Here is an 8,368-nt window from a genome sequence, read left to right on the forward strand (position 1 = left end):
GCTGTGCCAGTCTGCAAATGGTCATCACGGCTGGACTTGTTGAGTGTTGACCTTCCGTCACTGTGCCACCACTCCTCCCAACCAGCTGTAGTCAATTCTTCCATGATGGCACACGGCCTCTGGGTCCTGAGGAGGAGTAGACATCAAGATCAAAAGTAACAGAGAGACTGAACACTTGTGTTGGCTTAGACTTGCTCTTCTCATTTCTAATAAGTTTTCCATCCGTCTCCTCATCTTAGAGCAATACAGAGTACCCCTCATAAATACAAAGTATAAAACATCAAAAGATTTCTCTCTAATCTCAACAACGAAAGGCACCGTGTGCAGAGTTGAAAGTTTGACCACTAGAAAAAATAAACTATAGGTATCTCATAAGATGTTATTTAGTTATAATCAACGTTAAGTGCCTTAACTTCCATTAAAATATTATAGCTTATCCCACTGAAATAAATATGGCATGAATCACCAATGTAATCGTACCTGCAGAAGGTCATTGTCAATTAAACATCATGGCCATGGGACCTATACAAATGAGAAAAATCCCCCATTCACACCCCTGCATGGATATTACCTTCTCTTATACAGACTGTGCTCAAACAAATACACTAGGGGCCAAGGAGATGACTCCCACAGTGAGGTGTAGCCATGTAGACAAGAAGTCCTGAGCAGGATCACCAGCTCTGTGTAAAAGCAGAGTGTCAGCAGGTCCTGCAGATGCTGGGTACTTGAAGCACTAGGGAGGCATCCTAGGGCTTGCTGACCAATGTATCCGGCCCAATTATCAAGATCCAGGGTTTCATAAAGCCTTGTCTCAAAAAGATCAGGCAGAGATCTGGGGAAGTGGCTCGGTGTGAAAGCGCTTGCCACACACACATAAGGCCTAAGAGTTTGGATCTCCAGAACCCAGGTAAATGCTGGATGGGTGTGGTGGCTTGCCCTCAGTCTCAGTCTTGGGAGGCATAGACAGGGATGCCTGTAGCAAGCTAAAGAGGGAGACTAGCTGTATCAGCAAGCTGTGGGTTTGATGGACAGACTCTGTCTTAAAGAACAAGGCAGAAGAACTGAGGATTGTCAAGCTCAATCTTGCACATTCTCTATGTGCACATTCATATATATATTTATGGTTCATGTATCATAGACATGAAAAGAAAGAAAAAGAAAACATATCGGGAGACTGATTATGGAAGACACCTGGTATTGAACTCAAGCTTCCTTCCTTTGCATTCATGCACATATATATGTATAGACATGTGCGTGCACACACACACACACACACAAGCTTGAACCTGCTTGAGGCAAAAGATCAAAACAGTGAAGGAATTCAAGCCTTGATATATGAAGACAGTGTCAAGTCTTCATATATCAAGAAGACCAAAGCTTAAAATAATAGGAAATTCCCCTGGCAATGGGCAGAGACACTGTGTTGGTGGTGTTGTTCTTTTATCAGTCAGGGGGTGGGGCAGGTGGCAGTCCTTTGTTCATCCTAGTTTGATGCCTGGCTTGGTGGCCAAAGATGTTTTATGCCTGGGGCTCATAAAACTCAAATCAAATCCAGGCAGCATTGAAGGAGGAAGACCTGAGGACTTCCATGTCACCATAGACCTGCCCTCCAGAGCAAGGCACAGGCAGGCCATAAACACCTACTTGCCAGCAGCCACACAGTGTAGCCGGAGGATGTCACTCAGGGGCCCATTAAATGTGTGGCCAGCCTGTAGCAGGAGCCACCACAATGTGCAAGCATGTGGTGGACAGATGAGAGAGAAAGATGTGGAGCAGCTCAAGCCTTATGAAGAGAGATGGAACTGGAGACTCAGCGTCTAGAGAAGTAGCCTGTTGTGAATGGTCAGCCCTGCCACCAGGGGCCATGGTGAAGTCCCAGTCAGAGCTGCTGCTGAGGGCCATGTCTCAGTCCATGGCTACGCAGCCACAGGGGTCAGTGTCAGTATCCATGCCTCATATTACCACTAGAGAAACACGCAGATGTCCCTGGTCGAGGTAACCACCAGGGGCTGTGCGGAAATGGCCCCACCCCTCACTGGATACCGTGCTCTGGAGAACTGGCCCCATCTCTTACCACTGGCAGCACAGTGGAGCTGGTCCCCATGGAGGGGTGGAGGGAGGGGAGATACGGATGAGCTTGCCCTGAGGATGTGAGTGTGAGAATAGCTGGCCCCACCACTTTTCTGCTGTGGGAGGGCACTGATGCAGAAGAAGCATGGGTATGGGGTGAGGCCATCCCCACCTCTCCCGCTACCATCCCTCCCCACCTGTGACAGTCAGGACAGCTGACCTGAGAGTCAGGAGAACAGGACAGCAGGCCCTGCCCCTCACCTGAACAGCACAGTAGCCTACGCTAGCCCTAGTTGAGGGGTTGTGGGTAAGTCCGACCCTAAGGGCGAGAGTGAGAAAGAGCTGGCCCTACCATTCATCTGCTGTGAGGCGGACTGAGTGTGCGGGTGATGCCCTCTCTCCCCTTGAGCCCTGGGGTAGTCAGGAGAGCCCTGCCCCCTCACTGGCTATAGCACTCAGAGAGAGGGCCCTGCATCTGGCATAGACAAACCAGTGGAGTTGACGCTGATGACAAAGACACAGGTGAGGCAGCTTGGAGGGTGTGAGGGTGTGACAGTCAGAGAGCTTTCCCAGCCCACCACATGCTAGAGCACGTGAGAGAGCAAACTCTGCCCTTTACCTGGGCAGCACAGTGGAGCTGGCTCAGGGGGTGTGGGTGGGGTGAGCTGGTCCTAAGGGCGTGAGAGCAGGAGAGCTGACCCTGCTATGGCACCTGCCTGTGGCAGCATTGAGTGGCCAAGCCAGAGCAGTTCTGGAGGCTCGCCTGGTGGTGTGGGAAAGAGAGCTGACCAGCTCAGCTACAACCCAGGCTCAGATCCAGGCCTCCGAGATGGCCCACCCCAAAATCTATGCCATCTGTGAAGGTTTGGGACTCATGAAAGGGCCAGTCCTGCTGTTGCAAAGCTGCAGGATCTCCATGACACAGGGTGACAACAGGATGACTGGGAGGAGTCCTGATGAGGTCACAGAAGTGAGACCTGGAACAGGATCACCGATTCATCACAATGGACATTTGCAAGTGAAGATGTGTGGACAGAGGGATATACTGTGGGACATAGTGTGACACACCACAGCTTCCACGGAGATGTTTTTATGCTTTGTTTTGTTGTTGTTGTGTGTGTTCTTTTTTATTTGGGGGGAGAAGGTTGCAAGACCAAAAGTAGATATGACGGGATGGGGATAAGCTGGACTGGGGTGCATGATGTAAAACTCACCAAGAATCAATAAAAAGTTTAGAGAGAGTGAGAGAGAGAGAGAGAGAGAGAGAGAGAGAGAGAGAGAGAGAGAGATTAGGGAAGGACTAGGGGTGAGAAGAAGACAGGAATTGCTCTCAGATGTATGAAAGGCTGCAATGTAGATGAACTAGCTTTTACTGAGTGATTCTCAGAATCAAGCCACAACCCTACACTAATGTAGCTGATTAATGTGCTCTACACCACCTATTTCCCTATTTCCCTGAGTCAGACACCACGCTAAGGATGTGGTATTCATTATCCCTATAAATTGCCACTGTGACCCTAAAATAATGAACGGTCATCACCAATAAGCAGATTTAAGTTGGAACCCAAACAATTAGAGTCACCCTGAGCAGAAACTGGCAAAGTATACTGTCGCAGAATATAATCAGTCGCGTGCTAAAAAGAACCCCAAGGGAAAAGATAGTATTGAGAGGCGTGAGGTGGTAGGTGGTAGCTGAGTCAGAGCTTCCTCCGTTCCTACTATAACACATTAAATAAAAAGAACTGCTAAGAGATACTTTTAAAGAAATAAAATTGGCAAAAAAAAAAAAATGACATGGGACATGAATCCAAGAGAGAAATCATAGCGACTTCAAAGAAAATGAGATGTCATTCGTAGACATCAAGTGTCATGGTTGGAACCAAAATCCAAAATGTCCCCCACACTCTCACATTCGGGGTACTTGGTCCCAGCTGACGCTTCTACTTAGTTGGCTGTGGAACTTTTAGGTGGTCAAGCCCAGTGAGGTAGGTCACTGGGAGGAAGACCTTTGAAGATGACACCTGCCCTTGGATCTGGCTTCTCTCTCCTCCATGATGTGGCAACTCCGCCATGATGTGTACCGCTGCCCTGACCTGCTCCATCTCCCCAGCTCGGACTGACCCGCTCACCATGCCTTCAACATATTCTGAAGCTCTGAGCCCAAAGTGTTCTTTCCTCTCATAAGTTGATTTTGTCAAGTGTTTTTGTCACAGCCCAGAGCAAGCAACACATCGAGACATCTGCAGCAGGAGAGCAGAACCTTGAGTCTAGGAGTGATTTTTTTTTCTTTCTGGTCCTTGATAAAAGAAAAAGCATCAGGACAAATGAATCCTCAGAGCCACGCTTGTGCTCCAGGTTTTACAGGAGTGCTGTCAAACATCCCAGTGGACTTGCAAGGGGCTAGCCTCTTGTGCATGGTCGCCCCCTGCCCCCAATCTACCAGCATTGAGGCAAACTTAGAGAAATAAATAAATTGGAACGCCTATAAACAGCTCTGGAGCATTTTGGATGTTTAAGGCAGGGTGCATGAAGGCATCAAGGTTTGCAAAATCACCTGTAGTTTCTGACCTGGCAACACCAACCTGCCTTTGTGTGTGTTCTTCAGACTCGTAAGCAACCAAACATACTCCTTTCTTTTGGGTTTACATTTTAGAGTCTTGCCATATAGCTCTGACCAGCTGATGCTCACTATTAGCCCAGGCTGACCTCATTACCTTCCTGCCTGAGTCCCACAAATGCTGGGGTTACACACTCAGCTTTAAGATGCAGTTTTGACAGGAAGTTTGAAAGCTAAGGAGGATGGAAGAAGGAAGGGAAAGCTTCCGATGGAAGGGGACAGCAGGACAGTGGAGTGGGACATGGGAAAGAGGAGATCCACCCCTGGGCCCTTGAGGGTGTCGGTGACTCCCTAAAGATGGGGGGGTGCTGGTGGGACGGCCTTCCCTCAAGGAGATGAATGATCCGGTTCTACACCAGCAAGCTCTGGATGCAGGCGGAGGACTCGGATGCCACTCACAGCCCTGTCCCTTCCTAACCCTTTGCTTAGAAACAAAAACCATGAAGAACAGGGGGACTTTATAGTAAAAGGGGATCCCAAAAGTCTCTTAGCTCACCTTCTTTCCAAAGCCCCACCCCCATCCTAGCAGTTGCCTCTGCACTGGGACACACAACATGCTGGCCTGAAAAGATTTCCCCCTTTGCTGAACGGGTTCTTCTGGAAGGATCCTCAAACAACAGCAGAAGCCCCGGAAATCCAACGCAAGCACGACTCCACTCTGAGCAGTTTGTCCAAGTTCCTGGCAGCAGGCAGGTGTTCCCTTCCACTTAAACAACAACAATTTGTTTTACTTTGATGGGCCCTCCTGAATAATGGTTTCGTCATTAAACATCTGGCTTCTTCTTAGCAGATTAGGCCTCCAATGAGGAAAGAGTGTTTATGATTCTAATTTGAAACACAGCACATTAATATGCTGATTCTTATCGTGTTTGCCTTAACCTGTTTGGAGAAATTATGACTACAAATATCTTGTACACAACACCTCTAACTACCAGCTTGTACAAACAACACGAGAGCCGGAGCCACCTCATCCAGACGATTGGAAGCACTTCAGAGGTGCTCCTGATTAGCGTGTTGGCCGGAAGCCATATTTTACACATAAACTCAGCATCTGTGCCCAAGATGCCTTCCCATCGTAACAGGCCCACCTCTGCTGCTCCTAATCAGCGCATGCGAAGGAGCCAGATGGTCTTCGGGTAACAATTCTGCCTTTTCCTGAGCTAGGCACACGGGAGGGAGGGAGCCTGAGCCCACCATAAGTCAGATTTCCTCAGGCTCCAGATCCCTGCGAATTGGTGTGTAAACAGCCAGCCCACGGATGGAAATGAGGGTGCAATTCATTATTCATGCCTGGCACCTTGCCATCTCCTGCTCCCTGGGGCACTGCCTGCCTGGAGGGGCAAGGAGAGAACCAGAAGTAGGAAGAAGGCCCATCCGGGCCCAAAGATTCTGCAGGCTCAGCGCTCCTGACCCGTGAGGAGGAACTTGCTCACTTCTGGTCTAGTAGTGTCACTGGGAATCTGGGGGCCCTTTGTAGAATTCTCAGTCTCCTCAATAAAATAATTTAAAATGGACTAAGAAGGAAGCTTGGTTAATATGGCAGGCAAGTTGAAAAATCTGTCTGGAGAAGATGGGGATGAGGAAGACAGCACCCGACCTTTAGGGGCAGAGAAAGCAAGAACATTCAGCAGTGGTGGTCAGCCAGCAGCTATGCTTGGGTCTGGAGGGTGAAAGTAAGTTTGCTTCAGAGAAAGAACAAGAAAACCCAGAGGGTTAGAGAAAGCATCCTTAGGATTTTAGCAGATCCCAGGCTAGATGTGGTGGCGCACATCTTTAGTCTTAGCACTTGAGAGGCAGAGGCAGGAGGATCTCTGGGAGTTCCAGGACAGCCTGATCTCCAAGGGAGCCCCAAACCAGGCAGTGAAACACTGTCTCAAAGTGAAACCACACAGAGGCCCCTGAGCTATGTGCTTGCCTTAGACACACACTTGCACACACATACATAATTTCCTATCGTGAGAACATTCTAATTACACAAATAGCTCACCTAGCACCCCTCCCCCCAAGAATTTGGCATTGGAGATAGAGCGGGAAGGAGGGAGGGAGGAAGGTAAGAGGAGAGACAGAGACAGAGAGACAGAGAGACAGAGAGATGGAGAGAGCTCAATCCATAAAGCATTCATCATGCAAGAATAAGGACCTGAGTTTGATTCCAGAACCCATTTTTAAAAAGCTGGGCACAGTGGCATATGCTTGTGATCCCAGCACGGGGGAGGTGGAGACTCTTGGGGCCTGCATGCTAACCAGTCTGGCTTTCTTAGCAAGTTCTAGGCCACTGGGAAACTGTCTCAAAGTAAGATGATTCTGGGAACGGAGAAGCCCTGGATTTGTTCCTTGTTGTCACATTAACAAGGCTAACTCAAGCATAGTAGCACAGCCTGAAATCCCTGCACTATCGATTGGGAGGGGGCAGGAAGATCAGAAGTTCAAGGTTATCCTTATCCATGTACTGAGTTTGAGGCTATCCTGGGCTACATGAGGAGAGGGAATAAGAAATGACATCAGATGTTGTTGTCCTCTGACCTCCACATCCATGCACACATTCACACACACACACACACAAACACGCACACTTTAAAAAAAAAAAAGATCTCCTTTAATGTAATTGCCACCTTTGCCTATTATGACCATACCATGCCTCTGTTACCAAAGTGGTACCCTTCAGTGGCCACAGCAAACCACTACCCCTCTGCCTGAGCCCTGCTTTCCAGATCAGGAAACAAGATCAGACTAAGTTCAAAACTTGACTAAGGTCAGCCTAAGAGAGGTAGAGGGGTGATCCAATCCCAGGTCATGGGGCAGCAGCGGTAACCACCACACATGCCTGGCTTTACATCCTGGGATCTAAACAGACCCAGCAAGAACTAGAAGACACCGCCAGGCACACCACACCAGGCAGGACAAGAGAAATCTGGTGAGCTGGGCTTTGGCATTGTAATTTAACCTGAACATTGGTGGATTAGTAACTTGTCCTTTTGCTGTGGCAAAATGAAACTTAAGGGGGGGGGTTACTTATTAATTATTCTATTTTTATGTGTATGGGTGTTTTTGCATGCATGCATGTATGTCTGTGCACCATGTACAAAGGGCAGAAGAGGGCATCATGGGACTGGAGTCTCAGGCAGTTGTGAGTTGCCTGAGGTTGCTAGAGATTGGACCTGGTCCTCTGGAAGAGAAGCTAGTGCTCTTAAACTCTGAGCCATCTCTCCAGGAAGGGATTGTGTGTTGACTCACACTCTGAGAATACAGTTCCATCACGGTGGCGGAAGGCCTGGCATCGGGAACGTGGGACAGCTGGGCACATCCTGTCAGCAGCCAGGAAGCAGTGATGGGTGTTGGCACTCAGCTCCCTTTCTCTTTTTCATTCAGTTCAGGACACCAGCCCATGGGATGCTACCAACAGCTAAGGTGGGCCTTCCCTCCTCAGCCAGCACAGTCTAGAAGCGCCCTCACACACACGTGCCCAGAGGCACGTGTCTCCAGGGTTGAGTCTGAATCCTGTCAGATGACAAACAACAGCAGCCATCACAATTGGGTAGCAGTGCAGAAGACTCTCTGAGTAGGGATTAACTCAGAAAGAAGGGCTTCCAAGCCTTCAGTAATAAAAGAGAACACGCCCGACTCCCTGGGGAGCGGGGTATAATTGAGCGGTCATTTGCTCCTAGAACTAAAGAGCACAAG

General features: G+C 48.9%; 1 non-coding gene across 1 annotated transcript; it reads left to right on the forward strand.

Moving 5' to 3' along the window:
- The first annotated feature begins 1,394 nt into the window (after window positions 1-1,394).
- On the forward strand, window positions 1,395-1,537 carry LOC127690359 (small nucleolar RNA SNORA48). The gene has a single exon (XR_007979079.1). It is a non-coding gene; the product is annotated as a small nucleolar RNA SNORA48 (small nucleolar RNA).
- Window positions 1,538-8,368: the final 6,831 nt, after the last annotated feature.

Source organism: Apodemus sylvaticus, chromosome 7, assembly GCF_947179515.1.
Source record: "Apodemus sylvaticus chromosome 7, mApoSyl1.1, whole genome shotgun sequence".
NCBI lineage: Eukaryota > Metazoa > Chordata > Mammalia > Rodentia > Muridae > Apodemus > Apodemus sylvaticus.